General features: G+C 39.1%; 1 protein-coding gene across 6 annotated transcripts in view; it reads right to left on the bottom strand.

The window, feature by feature from the left end:
- The window catches only part of MACROD2 (mono-ADP ribosylhydrolase 2), an 856,447-nt gene that overhangs the window by 229,848 nt on the left and 606,605 nt on the right, over positions 1–19,994 (bottom strand). The window lies entirely within an intron of this gene.

Below are 19,994 nucleotides of genomic sequence, written 5' to 3'. Positions count from 1 at the left end.
TCTGCCCAATTGTAATAAGAAGACCACCTAAGAACTAGTGTGAAAAAAACAGCACTGAAACAGCTAATGATTTCAACTGAACAATATCTAGTAAAACCACCCTCCGTTTTGGCAGCACTATGCCTACACACACATGTTCTAAGAAGAACAGACAACTTCCAGTGTTATCAAAACATATGACACAGTCAGATCCACACAGACTTTCAGCACAGAAAAATAAACTATTTTTAAACAAATAACTGAAACTACAACATTTTCCACCCTATACAATCCAGTTGTAAATTTCATCGTTGTTTTTCAGATAAGATTACAATCTGTATCTGCCTAAAATGATGCAGAATAAAAGGATAGAGAACTATCACAAAACTTCAGCAGTTTCCTCTAGGTCTCAAGGGACACTTTAGTAATTTTTTTTGGAAATCATAAAAATAATGTGGCATACTTGTAGTGAAAAGAAAATAATTCACTTATGACTTCACTCTATTGTCCATTTACAACCTTTTGTTACATTGATGGGATGCAAGTACCAAGAGGAGGAAAATACTTGTAAACAACATCTTCCTCAACATTAGCATAACAGCAAAAAAGGTCTTGCATGCCTTGTGTGGAAGCATGGAGAACTTCCTACAATACAGCAGAACTAGCCACAGTACAAGTTGGCAGATTTGTCAGTGTTGCATCCAGATTTGAATGGCTCTTGCTCAAAACTCTGCTCTTAATGTTCACCACCATCACCAAAAGCAGAGAAAATGTGCTAAGCTCTACAAATTCACATTTTAAAATTTACTCAGTTGCTCATTAGCTTAAAGCAGAACCTATGTTGCTTTTGAACTCTGACTTTTTGATTAGGAAATCTCATTATGAAAGGTAAAATTAATCAGATGAAATTCATAAACCGTATTCAAGAACGGCCCTGAACACCCAAATATTACTCGTTAGAATTAAAAGGAAAAATCTTACAAGGTTATAGAAAGAAAAATTACTTGAATTCTTCATTCAAATTGTATAATTTGAGAGGTGAAATGTTAAATTAGCTGCCCTAAGTAGGGCCAGGTCTTCAGGTGTGATAAAGCTTCCAAACTTTGCTGACAGGAGCTGAGAAGTAGCACTGACACTGGAATCATGTTTCAGTGGTGAGAAACTATCTCAATTTTTGGTTTTTTAAGATTTCCAAAGATTTCCATATCTTTTTCAAAACTATTATTTAATATATTTTATTCACCACATATTCATACACTTTTATTATATTTCTATCATAATTTTTATTCCACAGTTAAAGTCAATTTTCTCTACTATTTGGTAAAAACTTCTATTACAAGAAGTGGATTGGATATATCTGAATTTAAATAGCCTCCCGTCATTGTCTCTCAGATATCTCTCATGATCCACAAAGACACATATCCAATATCATGATTTTTCAAGGGAAGGCTCAGTTTCTAAGTATGATTCTAAACTGATATCTCCTAGAAATATTTTCTGTGTCACTTCTAAAAGAATCAGTATGTGAATTAAAATATAGATTTGTCTGGCCAAATAACTATCAGTTTGTTGTAGCATCCTTCCATTGTAATGACAGTACAGGAGGATTTCATTTAGACTCTCATCAAAAGGGAGATTGCATTTAGGTTATTTACATGTGAGATATTTGTTAAAGCTTTTATAATGCAAGTATTAATGCTGAAAAATGTTGAAGGTATCTTCTCTTACATCAAAAAAAGCCTAGAATTATACAGAATCAATACACTAATTCATAATTTTGCACTACACAATTCAGTTTATTCCCCAGAATCAACTTTAAGAAAGATTTTGCAGTGCTTAGACCAGAAAATAAAGTTCTGAGATAAACAAGTAGCTAATTCACACTCCTCGGATATATTTACCCATAAGTAATTAATGAGTGCTTTATGAAACAAAATATTGATTCCAAAATCAAGAGAGTGCTCTTGATGTGTACTTTCCCCTCACTTGCTGACCCTGTACTCCTACTTAATTATATTAACAATGTACTGCTTTCAAAAAGCCAAAATTGTTAATACATTCCTTGTGATATCCTAGTTCTGGAAGGCAGAGATAGCATAATTAATGTCCATGATAAATGTCAGAAAGCTGCTGCTTTGTTTCTTTACTTCTATGGAGGCAAAGGAGAGGGAGGTATAGAAAAACAGTAAAAAGCCATTGAGCCCTTTAATATAATGTACTTGTTTTCCTCCTTTTTAAATGCTTGTATAGAGGACCAGACTCCCAAGCACTGGAAATAATTGGGTCTCTTCACTGTTTGACAAAATAGGAAAGGAGAGCCCAGTCTTGCAGTGCTGCATGGCAAGGACAGCCCTTGTGGCAGAGACACAGAGCCCACCCATCCCCGCTCCGGCTGTGTTGGTGAGCAAGAGCAGAACCAGGGGGTGAAGCATCTTTATCAACAGCTGCCAGTCACTGCTGGCTTGCCACATGCAAATGCAGCAGTGCTCACACACTGAATTTGCTCCCCAAGGGAAAATGCCTCTGGAATCACAACTGCCGGCCAACACAAGGAGCTGCTGCGTGGAGCACGGCGGCAGAGCTGCCATAAACTGGCTGCCTGTTGTCATTTTTATTGTGCTTATAATTGCAATTATAAACAATGCCTTGCGTTCTTCCATTCTCATTCTAAAGACACAAATTGCTATTAACATCCTGAACGCCAGACAATAGCTTTTGATGTCATTTCCTAGTGCTGCCTTCTCTTAAACATTATGTTTTTGTCATATGGTGAATATAGTGAATTGCAATTTCTTATTTTTCTACTTGAGCTGCAAAATTAGTAGGTATTTTGGCAATAATCAGACTTGAAAATCTCAAAAACATGACCTAGAGGCTCAGCACAATAAAAAACACGTGTATCTGTGTGTTCATCCAAATTCATCAAAATTGTAGACCCCTGGCTCCTTCCCCAAGAGTCTTTATCCAATGTGAATATCAGTGTACCTTTTTAAACAAGCCTATGATTTCTCTATTGACATACTCTCACTGAGAGTAGAGCTATAATACAGCTAATCTATATCTACTTTATTCTAGCTGGATACCATTGATCACAGAAAACACAAATAAAGAAGTTGACAGGGGGAAAAAAAGCCATAGCATAATAATATTTTAGTATTACTTATAGTATTTTCTGTTTGCCACTATCATTTCTCTAATCATTTGAACATAGATGTAGAATTGGTACTTGCAGACTAATCAGCTAGCAAAAACACTATCAGCAAAATCATAAGACGTAAACAAAAGACTTGGGTCATTAATAAATTTCTGCTTGGACCTTGCACTGTATTTTATATGTTCAGGCACCTTCTGAACTTATGCAAGTTGAACAAAATATCCTGTTATAAGCCCAACTTGAACTCCAGCAAAATGAAAAGAAATAGAATCAGCCAAGGCACAGAGCTAAACAATCCATTTTTTTTCCATGCCACTTTCTGCATTGCTTTTGTTTTTAACTGTGTGACCTGCCAGTAAATGAACAGCAAAGCATTTATTGTCACCAGAGCTCTGAAGTGACAAGCCTTTAAAAAGGCTTCCTTCTGCAATAAAGCATTTTTGCAAGAAGAGATGAAAATTGTACCTCAAAACATATTCACTAGATTAGATTGATGTATATAACAGCACAATAGAATGGCAAGTCACAAAGGATCAAATAATTGTCTTAATAATGTCCACTACAGTGATGAACTGGAACAGTTTGTACATTAAAGGCTATTTATGTACCCTGGGATTGCACTAGGTTTTGCTGCCTACAGGCACCTCATGAGTGCACCAACAGCTCTGTAACCCACATCCCTTTGTGGTTTGTAACCAAGAATGCAGCAATTAGTATTTCACTTTCTTCCCAATTTTTTATACAAACATGATTTTTTTGCTTTAGTGATTACCAGTGAAAGTATGACAGAAAGAAGCAGGTATCTGTATCTCTTGCTGTGTAATATTTTAAAAACTATTATGAAATATTTTTTATTTTGTCTTCCAACCTTTCTCAAATGGGAACCTAGACAACTAGTTGGGCTTGACAATTCCTGTCACATCCTTTTTTCCTTTTGTCAAAAAAAAATTCCTGACAAATAAAGAAAACATCTGGACTCAGCATTACTGAAACATGGAAATGCCATATTGTCCACTTTATGCCCACTTTTTGTCCACTGCTGCTGACATCCAATCAAAGCCATATGTTGGGGTGGCCAAGAATCTGAAATAAGGGATATACTGTGAAAATTCCACAGCAAGGATCATCTTTCAGTTGAATGATTCTTCCAGCACTGGCAATAGATTAATATAGGCAGCACTAAGATGATCAGTGTTTCCCATTCAAAATCATCCTTTAGCAAGGGTGGTTAACAACAAGATCAGAAAGAATTGTCTCCTCTCTTGGGTACGAATAGCACTAGAAAAGCATGAGCACACCTCTCTTAGGAGGAAAGGCTGAGAGAATTGGGGTTGTTCAGCCTGGAAAAGGGGAGGATTTGGGTTGACCTAACTGTGGCCTTCAGCACCCGAAGGGAGCCCACAAGAAGGATGGAGAGGGATGATTTACAAGGGCCTGGGTGACAGGACAAAGGCGAATAGCTTCATACTGAAAGAGAGCAGCTTTAGTTTAGATCTTAGGAAGAAACTCTTCCCTGTGAGGGTGGTGAGACCCTGGAACAGACTGCCTGGGGAAGGGATGAATGCTCCATCTCTGGAAGTGTTCAAGGGCAGGTTGGATGGAGCTCTGAGCAGCCTGCTCTAGTGTGGCAGGGGAGGTGGAACAAGATGATCTTTAACCTAAACACTTCCATGATTAGCAGAGACATACACTGACATCCCCAGGATGAGGAATGAGGAAAGATATCCAAGAACTGTTGGATTCGCAGCTCTTATTGGGATTTTCTGTTTGGTTGGTTTTTAGGGGTTGATATTTTGTGAGTTTCTATGTTGAGGGGTTTTCTTTGGGCTTTGCTGTTACTGTTTTTTTTGAGGCTTTTTTCAATGAAGGAAAGCACTGCCATCCAAAACTACAAACCAGAGACAGTCCTGCATGCAGGTGCAGATGATGCTTACAGAGAAGCACTCTGAAGACATGGAACAGTCATGAAGGTATAAACAGGTTACACTGCAGCCACTGACTATTTTCTGCAGCAGTCATTCAAGAGTGCCTGGTATAATTTTGGGTTTCCCAGTGTACCTCACTCTCCTTCAAAAATGAACTGCTCCTTTTTACAGTCTTCAAATCAACCTCAGTATCTGGAAGACCCTGGAATCTACCAAAGCATTTAAGACAGATTTAGTAATATTTTTATATATTTAACATGGCATATTGTGTTCCATTGACACTGCAGAAAAATGAATGGGGATATTTTGTTTAAAATAGACATAATTTCCTTTGTCATGGCTTTATGACAATTTCCATCGTTGTTTTCATTTAAATGCTATTAAATGTGTTTGGTTTTGAACAGCCTTTGAGAAATGATTAGTGATAAAAACATTTGGAAAATGGTTCATCTATTTTTGTACACATTGACACAGCAGATATGCCACTCTAGGCTGGATTCTGAAAGGACAAGAGTCAGTGTTACACAATATCCATGACCCTCTTTTTGTTAATCATCCCTAATCAGCTGTTGCTTTACAAATCAAATTTCTTAGCCCTTTCAGGCATGCAGTGTGATGCTAATGTGTGGCAACAGAATGTTGATTATAGACCACTGGGTAGCACTAGCTGCCCCATTAGTGGCATCCAGCTGTCCAGATTCATGCATGAGCAAGAAGGATTTAATAATTTAAGATGAAGAACAGCAAAATGCCTGTGATGTGAAATGCTTGTGATGCAAATAAGGACAATACAGGAATAATTAGTGTGAGGGAAAGCATCTTTTCAAAGCAACAGTTGAGGTAAATGACTGTAACTTTATTAATCACAATATTAGACACTGGCATTTTCTACAGCATTTTTAATTAATCTGTTAACCCCGTTTCTAGCAACGATGAACATAAAAGCACAGCATAAGAAACTGGGCATTCTAAGGCCTACAGAGCTAAAAATATCCATTAACAGATTGAACCCAATTTGAAAGATGAACTGCATTAAAATAATTTAACTGACACAGAGTTCTACTCTTTTGGGATACCTGTGTTTTCAGCTGTAGAAAGCACCAGGGTAACACTGGCTTCAAACTTATGAAAGCATGGCAAAGATGGCATTTTGTTTAATGTCATCTTTTAAAACTGAGTCTGGATACTTGAATATAGAGAGTGTCAATCTTTTTCAACATTAAAACTTTTCCATACCTGCACAGACTACAAAGACCAAAATCCCCCACCACACATTTTCCTCTGAATTTCAAGTCCATACCCAAAACACCAAGGCAATTCTTTACTTCTGTATCTAATTGCTGCAAGTTCTAAAAAGTGCCAAATAAAAGTGCTGAAGGTTGAGATTAGCCCATCACTACTGGGAACAGGGCACCATTTTTCTGACTTTATACATCTTGGCCTACATTTCCTCAGGGTACAGAACTTGGCTGTGTGTTACTCTGGTATAATAAACAGTCAATGGTTCCATAAATAGCAGGGTCCAGCTTCTGAGCTGATGCAAATTGACTTAAACAGAGCTAAGCAGCCTGACACCAGCTGAGGAAACAGCTCTGTAGATCTAATTATACAAACAGCAAAGGAGTCACTAAGAACCCTATCTCAGTTCAGCCTATTTGACATAATTAACTGTACAATAAAATGTTCTGTGATCAAATAGCTCAGTTCTTTTGAAGTACTCACTTTCCCTTTCCTGCAATAAGCACATCTAAGGAGAAATTCATTCTTACATCCCTGAACATTTGCACACCATATCCACACCAGAGGCTGCTGTTTTGTGCCTAATCCCAGCTACTCTGGAGAGAAAATCCAGATCTCCAGCTGGGTGCTATGACTGCAGAATAAAACTGTTGCAATACATAATGTCCATCGGTGCAACTGGAGTCATGTCAATGGACAAAAGGGACCAAAGCCATGTTCTCAATTCCGTTCTGCATGGCCCAGACCAGTACAGAGGCTGGGAAGCTCTCAAACATGGAAAAAAGAGTCTGGATTGGAATTGGTGAGCTGAAGGTGAAGGATTTACTAAATCCTCTCCAGGGCATCACTCTGCCTCTCTTCTCTACTCCTCACTTTGAAAACAAAGATGCATTTATTTGAAGCTCTGTCAATTTTGGGAGGGGGGAAGGCAGTAATTAGCATGCCTCGGTTACATAAAGGGTTAATTCCTTAAACTGCTTGTCAATTCATTACTCCAAATTTCGACAAAGACACTTGGATTAAATCCATAAGTGAATGGATTTATGTTGTTTAGTCACTCGGGTTTTAAAACTCTGGAGCTCCACTGTGTTACCCTACTCCTACAAGAACTGATGTGCTATTCCCACAGACAACATTTATTAAATCATTATGCCATTATTTTCTAAACCAACATTCTTTCTGTATTTCAGCAATTTTCCTCCTTGAATCAGGGTATACAGAGCCTGAGAACTATTAAGTTAAACAACTTCTCCTTGGTTATCTTGGTTTTATTTCTCCCTAGAAGCCTTTAAGCCATTCACAGCAGTCCCTGACAGAATGTGCTGGAATACAATAATGTATCAATTAACTACAGTCAACCAGCTGCTAATATTATTTCTCCAAAATGTCTTTATTATTAATGGAAAGCATTGTGGTGTGGCAACATGCTCAAAAACTAACTGCCAAAGAAATTATGACCCAGTTCTGTGAATAATTATATTGCATTTCCTAACATTTTCCTATCACGTTAATTAGTAGAGTTGTGGTTTTAAGTTCACAGAACCAATCTGACCTCTTTTAGCTAAAGCCCACAGAGGCCACCCAGCCAGCAAAACCTTATACTTGTCATATATTTTCATTTGAAAAAGCCTTATGAAATACACACCATCTATGGCTTCACATGCATAAATACCTTTATCAACCACTGAATATTTCTTCCAAACCACTTCCTAGAGCATTTAGAAGAAAATAATCTGGAAGAAAATCATCAGCTCAAAATGACTACGTACAGAATTACTCACACGGGTGCTAATTAATCTAGCTGAAAACTGGGACATGACAGCTCTGGAGACTATTATAAAATAGTCATTATTGCCTGTACATCACAAGGTCAAACACAATGCAGGTGTCTGAGGGGGCAGAGCAGCTGAACTGGGGCTGCTTGGTGGCCCTGAGTGTCTCAGTCCAGGTCCAGAGTGACAGCGCGTCACCGTCACACAGAGCGCTCCAGGCGCTGGCACAAACTGACACATGGTTTTAATGTGGGAGCTAATTCAGGATTTTTCTCTGTCTCCTGTAACAAACACTGACACCCATGCTGGAGCCTCAGCAGGGCTGCCTGGGCCAAAGAGGGGCTGGCACTGCTCTGTTCCTCCCAGACAATGTCATTCCAGATTGTGCTGACATCTCAACCCGGGCACAGCCCAACACCCTTCAACCTCCTCCTCATTTCATCCTGCTGGGCAGGGTCACTGCCCTGGGCAGCAAGGAAATTAACAAAATGCCTTAGACATAGATTGTTTCCAGATACACACTCCATTTACCTTCAAATCTCATTATTTTTCGAAACAAATGTAAGCGTGAACACTGATGCCACGTATAATAAAAAACAATACATCATTAAAACATAAAACTGCTGCATTGTAGTTCAGAGAAATTAAACGGTTTGATAGCATTTTATGTTCAATTTTGTTTTGAATAACAGCTGTCTGTGCTTCTTGCTGTCCCTGCAGGAAGAAAAATCAAAGCTCATGCAGGAAAAAAATACTATTACCATCCTCCTTTCCAAAAGCAATTCTTTAACTATTCAGTCAATTCAAATCTAAAAATAGCTGGGAAAAAAAATACTTGGGAAGAAAAAAGAATGCCTTCTTAATTGCATATTAATTGCTATACCCAATTGTAACTTTCTTTTTTCACTAGCAAGTATCATAATTTGTGCCATTATAAGGCTCTGGAGAATTGTGCCAACAGAGAATGTGCATGTCAAATAATTGATTCAACCTGCCATTTCCCCACAGGGTCAATAAGGAGCAGCTGGACTTGAAATCCCTACCTAAAAACGTAAGCTGCAGCACATGAGATAGACCCAGAGTGGAGGTACAGCCTTTGTTTTCCACATCCTGATGCAAAGCACTCAGCTAAATGCCCAGGCAATAAAGCCAAATATAAATAGGCACATTCACCACTCACACAGGGGGCAGAACAGGGAGGGCTGAAAGGAAGAAAGTGAAAAAGAAGTACAAAGGAGGGGAGAGCAGTGCATACTGGAACCTGCCAGATCCCTGCATCAGCAATTAATTTTTACTCCATGAAACTGCTTTGGATATGCTGGGCATCCAAGATCAACTTTTTCCACCAGCACACTTCAGAAAACTTATCAGCCAACAGTGCACTTACATGATCTATGGTAGCTCTCCCTTTCAACTAAGATATTTTTTCAGCTAAAAATCTGGATCAAACAACTTCTCTGCACTTCATTTCTAAAGGTCAGGCAATATTCTGGGTAAGAGACAGTGTCAGAATTCCCTACCCCTGCTTATTTCCAGTCCAGGCCACAGAGAAAAATCATACAGGGTCTCCATGGCTGTCCACAGCTAGACATCTGCCCCAGCTCATTTGACAGCAGCAGGATCACTTTTTCCCACATACAAAACATAAAAGGTGACCATGAATCACTAATAAAGACAAGATACTCATCATTTAGGTGGAAATCCCATTTCACTGGGCAATCTCACATTGAATTAGTATTTTTACATGGTATTATATACCTATAATTCTTTATTCTCTTAATATCTCAGAAAAAAAAATGTATAGTTGCTTCTTTCCCTCTCAGCTTCTGCTATTTGGAGGCATCATACAGGCTAGATTTATTTTTGGAGTACCATGGCTATAAATTGCATGTCATGGGATTGTCCCATCTCTGTCTTAAAGAGAGCACTGCAGAAACTGAAGCACCACGCTCACACCACCACAAGTGCTAAGAAATGTATTTTTTCCAAATGCTTGTACTTTCAACATGGAAGCTAATTCAGGATTTTTCTCTGTCTCCTATAACAAACACGAACACTACCACCCTAGCTGGACTTGACAATTCCTGTGTGTCCCTTCCAACTCGGAGCATTCTGTGATTCCATGATTAGGGATCCTTATGCTTGTCCTTCCTTGTTAGCAACTGTGATGCAAAAATTCCTTCACTGCAAAAATTCCACCTCCAGTAAAATTTAGGAAGGCTTTTAAGACTAGTGTTAGCCTACAGAAACTTACTCTTTGGATTTACACTCAGAACACTGAATTACAAGTATCTTTGATAATCTGCATTACAGCAATTTCTTACATACACAACTCCACCTTGCTAATAAGTGATTCAGTACCAAGAGCATGCCAGGCATTTCCCAAACTCCCATGAAGACTCAGACCCCATCTGAGGGGTCTGAGTGACAGCATACACACATAAGCAACCTGTAGTTAAGATGAGATTTTATTCTCATATGATATGCCCCATAAAAATCAAGCTGGATAAAAAATGTCTGGGATATTCTACAAATCTAAGCATGCATATTAATGAGATATTGCAGTTATGCTATATAACACTCTATCAAAGTTCATAGAATCCAAAAAAAAGTGGCAGTGGCACCTCAGCTGTCTGAAAAGAAATATATTTGCTTTGTAAATATTAATGACCTTTATATGATGTCTGTAGGGAGAGATTTTAACAGGGAACACAGTCAGCAGGACTAAAGCACTTCATTTCTATTGTCCCTTCTCAAACATTTCCCAACAGGAGGTTATCATCATACAGATCATATGTTATTGTATGCAACCCCAAAGGGAGATGTTTGTTTAAATGTCCACAGGGAAGAGGTTATCATCCAACAGGCATCAGGATTGAAGTTAGGGAGTCAAAGTGCTCTGTGATAAGTTTGTTTCGTTTTAGGTTTGAGCACCCAACTCCTATAACAATCAGTAACAGTGCAAGTTCAAAGACTTATTTCCACACATGGAGAAGACATTTGACATGCACTTTTTTTAAAAATGCAAAAGCAAAAAGAATAAATGAAATTATTAATATAAAATGCATTTTATCTATAAAGCAATCCATCACCATCTAAACTAAAGGATAAGATTTTCGATATGCAAATAGAAGACTAAGGTTTTCTAACTTTTTGGTTAGATCACAAACCCAAAGGGGCTTTAAATGAAAGGTGAAATTTCCAGCAGAAAAGGCTGAAAATTACATATAAAACATTCCCCCAGCCTGAAAATATGCAACTGGATTGAGGTTTAAATGCACAGTCCCTTTTAAGTGTGTGGAAAAGCTGCCTGGAAGAAACCAGAAAAGAATGGAGAACTTGAAAAAGCCCTTACTCACACATCATCAAATCAAGAAAATTTAGACGTGGGTTCCTGAAAGGCCCTGGTTTCTTGCAAGGGAGAGAAATCAGAAAAACACCTATTCCCCTGGATTTTCTGAGCATTCATCACGTGGATGAAGATACAGCAGCTGATTCTTAGTATTTCTTTTCAGCCTAGAAAAGAGCAGGGAAGTCCTACCAAGTGGTATCTTAGGTCTAATAGCAATGACGAGACAAATATAATACCTGAGAGAAGTTCAATACTCCTGTTTCAAAAAAGCATCCCAAATTCACTTCTGGTAAATGTAAATTTACTCCTGAATGAAAGTATGCTACTGAATCAGGATCAAGACAGAAAATAAGAGAGACATTCCAACGCTGACCTTTTTATTTACAATGCATAACTGCAAGTCAAAGCTGTGCTCTGTGCCATGGAAACCTTCATCTCAACTGTAAAATTATATTGCTTTTAAAGCTACTTAATTCTGCTTTCACCCTCACCAGTATTTATCATCTAACCATTGGTTGTTTCCTACTTATTTTACTAGCCACAAAGTATATTCATCCTTTTCTTATGTAGGTAAAAAGAAAATAAGGCTTCAAGAAATTAATTCTATTTAGATTTAGTAGCTGTAAACAGTCTATGCTTGTAAAAGGTAATTTTCATTTTTTATCTCATGGGAGATCAGGTTAGAAGTAAGGAGAAACCTGAGTAAGTCTCTGTATGGCCTTTGCTCAAAATCATTTTCCATGAAGCATTGCTTACAATTCCTGTGGAAGTGAAGAATTTTATAGCTCACCTACTTTATTTTCCATTTTTCATTAATCCCAAATAAATGCAAGAATCACATAATCTGTCCTGAAGTCTAAGCAGGAAGGTCATATGCACCCTTAAACTGTTCTCACATTTAAATTTAAGCAATTTGTTCTGTATTAATTTTCAGTTATTTTTTCTTGGAAGCCTGCCATCATTCCCATCTTTCCACAGGTCCTCATTGTCAATGCTCTCCACATCCACAGTGCTCTTCTCAATCTGTTCTGTCATTTCCTATTTCATAGACAGACCTATTTTTCACCTTCCCAGGAATACAGTAGGATACAGAACCTATGAAGTATGTGGCCAATATCATCTAACCTATTAAATGTCAGAATCATATATCTCAAACTATATGTCAAGATGCTGAAGCCTAGCAGCAATAAACTCATTCTGTTCCTCATAGGGAATGCACTCTGGCTATGAGGATCCATGTGGGTTTCCTGCTGTATATATTTGATTGTGACCTACTGTTGATGGCTGATGTGGTTGGAAATGATGATAGGAATTGGCCAGATCTTAAATGGGAAAGTGGAATAAAACCTAACAAAATATTCTCATTACAGTTATTTCTTTCATAACAGTTTGGATCTTCATAGGGTGATCCAATGATTGCTTCAGTACGAGACTCCCCTAATGTATTTTTTTGTATTTCAGTATTATTTCACCCTCATGTTCCACACTGGACATTCTGTTTTGGGAAACACTTTAGGCAAGATAACTGAATTTAAACCAAACCAAAGCGGCACCTTTCCAGAAGCAAAACAGCCGTGTGAGTTTGTTGGGAACAGAGCACCCAAAGAAGCCAACCTGCACTCTGCAGGATGCCAGGGAAGTGCCAGCAGCAACAAGAAACAAGCCTGAGCTCCTGCCGTGTGCAGAAGGGCTGCAGCCTGTGCCAGCAGTGCCATCCCTGTCCCTGGGGACTGTGGCTGGGCAGGCAGCCTGGCCAGCAGCCGCTGCCCATCCCTCCCACCTGGTCCCTGTCTGCTGTGACTGCCAGCCAAACCCGCTCCTGGCAGGCAGCTCCTCCTGGGAGCCTCCCAAAGGAGAAATTCTCCACAACAGGAGCCTCCTTGCAAACCTCCACAGAGCAGAAGGAAAACCTTCCCCACCCTCTCCCTCCTCTGCCCCAGCTCAGCACAGCTCCTGCTAAGCCCAGCCGTAACCCACTGATACAGTTCAGACACCAAAGCAGAGCAAAACATAAATCATAACCGATTTACTAACGTGAAGAGCTCAGAAGCAAAACAAAGATTGCTGCAGCAATTTCTCCACTACTCATGAAGTGTTTTATCCATGAACCTCACTTGAGCTACATGGATTGTTATTCTTTAGTTATATATTCCTACATACACACAGGGATGAGGAACACAAGCAGATTTAGAGTCCCCAGAAATGCAGCAACAATAACTGAATCCTTCCAAAATCAAGGCTGGACCTCTTCTGCATTGTGTCGATTTGAGGAGCCAGTTAAATGATCAGATTTCTGGCTGAAAGCCAGTACAGGAATTACAGGATGTTATCCTGATCTTTTTTGCCATGTAAGAAGTAACAAAAAGAAAATAAAGCCACTGTTCTACTTATTTTCAAGTATTTTTTCACACTGCTCACCACAGTTGTAAGGTCCCTCCAAGCACCCAGAAATCACAAGGAAAAAAATAAATCAAAGAAACAAAACAAAATCTCAGCCCTGAAGCATACAATTTTGTTAATTTAGTTACATGCCTGCAGAATTTTGAAGCTATCCAGGCTCCTGCTATCATAACTGCTATTAAACTGTAAGGATAAAAAGAACAAATTCTTTGGCAAATTTCAATTATTAGATAGTTAACTGCTGTAAACACAAAGAACCCATGCAGAGCTCTGTTTTGTATTAGTGACACTCATTAGCTGCAGTGGAGTTACTGAAGGTGTTTTTGATGCAGTACACTAAGGTCAGACAGGGATGTATTTTCACAAGGATGTATTCAGTGAAAACATCTACACTGTGCATGGATTTCCTCAATCCTCCACAAATTTTAGAGGGAAGCATTGACAGAAAGCCGTGGCTCCAAATCCTTCCTCCTAGTTTCACTTTGGTAACAAATGAGCATCTCAGAAGTCACACCACAGGACATTGGCCTGGGACATCCCCAGCCATCATGAGCTCTAACACTTCTGTCCAGGAGAGATACATCCTGCCTGCTTCTCAGTAGCTGTAGCAAAAAACCCAAAACCTTTTCAAGTTAATAAATAAAGTATTATGTGTAACAAAGACAGGCTTTGTCCGCTTCCCTTTATCACCCCTCTAACTAAACAGCAGCCTGAAGAACACAGAAGAAAAGCATTGCTGCCTTGGCAGCTGCCTTATCATTTCAGAAAATGAATTGTCTGTGGGGATGATAGTTAGATTTGGGCTTTGGGGACAGCACTGAATCTCCCTGAGCCTGGTGAGAGAGCAGCTATACAGAGCAAGCAAATAATTTAAATTTTGTACCAGTTGAAAAGCATTTTTTTTTCCCTCGACTTCAGCAAGATGACAGTGGCATGATGGCTGATTTTCATTTCAATCAGAGCAGCATATGATTACCACCTAATTAGAATGTAGAAATAGAAAGGAGATCATTTTTTAACCTACCCAAGAGAACAGAGCTGGGGGAGGGGAGGAGATTATGTTAATCAAGTGATACTGGCATATCAGAGCGACCAAAATAGCCGGATGAATTTTTATCGGCACCCTTGCTGTCCTTGAGGATCTGTCAGTGGCTTCTATTGAAACCTGCATTTTCAGAGCTTTATTTCTAAGTAATAAATGTTCTTTACAATAAACACATGTCACTGCAGGCCCAAACTAAAAGATATCGCCTTAGGCATAAATACGTATTATTTTTGTCAAAATTTCACATGATTTTGTTGACAACTGTAAAACTGTAAACATGAAAACTAACAAAGCAAAAGTAAAAGTCATGCTGTCTTAAGGGGAGTTGTTTGCATTAATATACATGTCTGGGGTTTTTTTGTACTGTCTTTCATTAATTAAATATTGCCAGCTAGCTACTCCACTCCTTTCTGGAATACATGTTGAAAGTTAGTTGCTCTGCCCTAGGGAAATCTAGCTGAGGTTACATTAAATGGAACTGCATCAGGCAACATTCTCCAAGACAAGCTGTCTCCATCTGCATCCTTCTGCAGAGATAAAGCCCAGACCTCATCTCAAGATGCCACTTTGTTTAATTGTCTCTGAAGAATGAAGAGCCAGAATTAGATTGCTGAGACCACAAAAAGAAGGGGGTTAGAGAAATTAAAAACACAATAAAATTAATATTTAAATTATCTTTCAGGCAAGCCTTGCTCTCTATTGCACAATAGAGAGCTCCCTTTGCTCTGCCCTCCCAGGCAGTAGCTGCTCATCACAGTATCTCTCTCCAAACTGGTCACAGTACCAGCACCATTTTAGCTGCATGAGATATCTACCTTTAGCTACATTAATAGTGAAAAATGACCCCACATATCATATTTGGATGGAGAACAATACCAATGGAAGCACAAGTACAGGACACCCATCCTGGAGTGTGCCTAACTAGAGAAACAGGGGCTTCCTCATGAACATTATTGTCTGGAGGAGTATAGCAAATGTGATCCTGACCACCTCCCCACCCCCTTTAACAGCAAGTTCCACTAATTTCAGCTGGACTGGGATTTGGCTCATCCTGCTTTGCTGGAAATGCTCACTTTTTTTTTTTTTTTGGCTGTGGGATGATTTATAACTAGCTGCTAAAAGACAAGGACCTAAGCCTCATGTACTTCAGGCAAAATAGGAAACAAAATCTCTCTTCAGCAGTGAGTCTAATGAAAAGGAATCCAGAATGTGTCTATTTATTTCTCATTTATGTGCTTTTAATTTGTATCAGTTATTTCACTGGCAGACACACATTGCCATTGCACCTTCCTAGTTGTTCTACCAGGGCGTGTATTAAATGTTGTGAGATATTGTGCAAGAGAAAAAACAATACCTTGAACTAAATGTGCTGTTAAATTAAAGTCTTTTCTTGAGCAGTGAAAAAGTCCTGAGGCTTTCCACATCAGTGTATTGTATGGTAAAGCGCACACTGAGGTCTTTTTATTTTTCACCCTTTTGAGAAACACAGCAAAGCAGAAGTAGATAATTTCTATAATTGGAAACATTTCTAGATATCTGCCACAAAAACCCAAAGATAACCCTTTCCTCATCACCCCCAATAATGTAGGGGGTCCAGTATTTAAAGCTCTCATAATGTTTTTGAGATACAGGAAATCAGCTAGTAACACCTCAAACCTTGCCAAATTATCCCAGAAACAAATATTCTGACCGGTTTAAAAAGCTTCACGTGCATTTTAAAATGAATCCTAGGGTGTAATTTCCTAAAGAGTGAACTCCAGTTCTGTTCTGTGCTCTGAAGAATTCTATTAAACCTCTGGAGCACTTTGTGCAAAGTGAAAGCACAGTCTGCTAAGGAGATAGCCTAGGTGGTCTGCAGTAAATTAACCACCACTGCTGACTGAGGCCATACTGGGGAGTTTGCTCCAAGGGATTTCTACACTTACAGCATAACACCATTTACCAGCTTCTAAACTAGATTTGCCCCCTGGCTGCAAGTCAGCAAACCTGGGTGTAAAGCACGGCCAGAGATTAGTTTTACTAAAGGTCTCATTTCAAGAGTGGAAGGGTGGTGCTGCTGCTGCACAAAACTGAGTCAAAACCACTACTTAAAATATGGTTGTTTTTCTCAGACAATTTTTTGGAGTTGAGTTTTAGGCTGCTGGACTATGGTGGCTGTGTATTGAGTAAATTACAATAGAAATACCTCTCTGTTGCTTTGTAACAATTAACCTCAGAAAGCAGCTAACTCCATTTGCATGGTAATGAGACATTCATCTAAGTGACATCAGAGTTAAGCATGCTAATAAGTTTTTATACAAACACCTGAGGGGTCAAGCACAACCATGGGCTTGGATAAGAAAACCTTTTATTAAATGCAAATCACTTGTCTTTTAAATACTGTGACAGAGAAATTTGCAGGACTCTAACACAGCTTGCAGAAGTCCTTCAAGTCACATTTTCAGGCCTCTGGGCTGACTAAGGAATATAGCAACTGCTTTATTTATATTTGGAATTAATATCAATATCTAAAAAAATCTTCATTATAGCATCAAAGGAAAGAAGTACTACAGAAAGGTAGAGAGGTGAAAACAAGAATATTCCTTTATCTTTCCCAAATTGGTCACAGATTCCTGGGTTGCTGGAAGGCAGACAAGACATGGCTGCTGTAGAGCACAACAAAAGACTTGGAAATTTGTCAGCTTTCCTTCTTATTCACCTGCTTGGTTTTGCCAGGTATATTGCTATGGAGGGAGATTCCCTGGTGAGCATGCTCTCTATCTTGCACTAAAACTTGTTGAATTCAATCAGTCAATTCACATTGCACAATCAAGCAGTTTGAGACCTCAGTGAGTGTTTAGGTCCAAGGGCACGACTGGCTGCCAGACACCTTTGGGACTAAAGGAGCAGAACCTTCTCACAGGCAAGGCAGATTGCAGAGCAGAGGTTGAGGGGAAGAAGCTGACTTTGATTAATTTAACTCTGGCAGAGCCAAGGGTAGGAGGCCTCTCTTGCTCAGGAGAGGCTGTTAGCAGGACACACCAACTCATCCTGTCAGCACAGGCTGTACCAGAGAGCAGGTTTGCTCAGTGCTAACAGGAATGAGATGCAGACAGAACTCTGAAAAGCTGCCCTTGTGCCAGATCATTAGAGGTTTTGCTCCCAGACTAGAAAATGTGAATTTAAGCATCCAGTGGGTGTGGTGGGAATTGATCTGTCTTTGAGACAGAACTTTGTAGAAAGGACTATATCATATGGCTGTGTGCAATAAGAGGACACCATTTTAAAGCACAGAAAATCCTCTTAATTCCATTGCTGTATGATGAGTTACTTTGCGGAAAAGCTTGGGTAATGTATAATATTACTACTCAAAATCTAGTCCAAGGGAGTAAGTGTACACATCCCTGGCAGTGTTCAAGGCCAGGATGGATGCGGCCCTGAGCAGCCTGGCACAGTGGGTAGCGTCCCTGCCCACAGCAGGGGCTGGAATTAGATGCACTTCAAGGTTCCTTGCAATGCAAAACATTCTGTGGTTCCATAACAATATAAAATATATCAGACTGAAACCTAGCACAGTTCTCTTAAACCAGGTAACTATGCTCACATTGCTATATGCATTAAATGACAGAAACCCAGTAATGGTATGCTTCCCAAAGATCCCTTTTACTGCAAAAGTTACTGCCGTCCTTCATAAAATTAAGTATCTTTATTTTGCTGCTGTCCTGTTTACAACATGTAAAACATGCTAGTATGCCACAATCTAAAACTTTAGCCAATGGATTGTGGAGAAACCTCAGGAAGACAGTAAGCTTCATGTGAGGAAGTACAAAGCTGTGCATGTACAAACCCACAAAATGTATCTTGACAGAAACCTAATACTCCCTTTGAAAATCAACAAAAACTCTGGGGGAACAGCTCTGAGTCGTCATCATAATCATCATCAGTAATATGCAATAATTGCACCACCCATACGTCTTCAAGTGCATCAAACAGTGAGACCTCAGCTTGGTGAGGTTGGGATTCAGGATCTTAGGAAAAACACATTTAGGACAACAGCTATCAGCCATAATAGTCCAAATTGAAAAAACAACTGTGGTGTAAAATGAGTAGGATAACTTCAAATAATTGCTTTGTATTTAGGACAGCCTGGACTCCTTTCACTGTCCAAATGTTATAAACAACAGCTACTTATTTACAGGTAATTCTGGTTAAATTGGAGTTTGTGAGGAGCAAGGCAGGAGGTGTACATACAATACAGACACAGTTTTTGAGGAAGAAATGCTTATTTCTGGAGCAAAAAATAAACCCAAACCTTTTAGCCTATTTTGTAAATGATAGGGTTAAAATGAAGCTAGGAGAAATTATAAGATGGTAAGCACCACAAACATACTGGTTTTAACCTTACATATCAAGATTAAAGTTACAAACAGACAAGATCCCAAAAATGTAAGTTTAGGGCTAAGTTGATGAGATTTAGGCCCTAATATTGTTAATGAAGTCTGTCCACCCCAAATCCCTGCTTCACTGCTCATCTTTCTTGCTGTGGGAAGCAACCGTGACAGCAGCAAAAGCCACAACAACCAAGTACTCAGTGCTGAAAGAATCAGTGTCCAGACAGGTGTGCCCTCCTTAGTGCACCTCCAGGTTTGAAAACCTCAACTGTACCACTCAAATCTCAACATATTATTTCCTTTCAATCCAAATTTGGCAAAAAAACCAAACAAAACCACATAAATTCACTAAAGTCATACCCTGATATATCAGATGCTTGGGAAAAAAATAGGCTCCTGGAATATACTAGAGGAAAAATATTACTAATTATGTCCTTGTATGCAGTGCTTCTCCACTGCATGCTTCATTCAATGTTTTCAGACAAAACACCAAACAACTTTAACTGACTGAAATCTGCTGGCTATCCTCATGAGGAAACAGGCAGACTGTCACTTTAAGACATGATGATTTTATATGTTTTGCCACTTTTTTGCTGCACTTCTCCAACCCAACACTAGGAATAGAGAAAGACAAACACTGGGAAGGGGAGAGATGCAGATCATTCTGTTAAAAGCATTTTTTGTCTTGTACAAACAATCACTATTATGTTGCCACTGGAAGATGACCAGTACTAATAAAAAAGAACATGTTTAGTGAC

This window comes from Zonotrichia leucophrys, chromosome 3 (genome assembly GCF_028769735.1).
Source record: "Zonotrichia leucophrys gambelii isolate GWCS_2022_RI chromosome 3, RI_Zleu_2.0, whole genome shotgun sequence".
Lineage (NCBI taxonomy): Eukaryota > Metazoa > Chordata > Aves > Passeriformes > Passerellidae > Zonotrichia > Zonotrichia leucophrys.
Note: the sequence above shows the minus strand (reverse complement) of the source record. Positions and strands in the feature narration are given on the sequence as shown.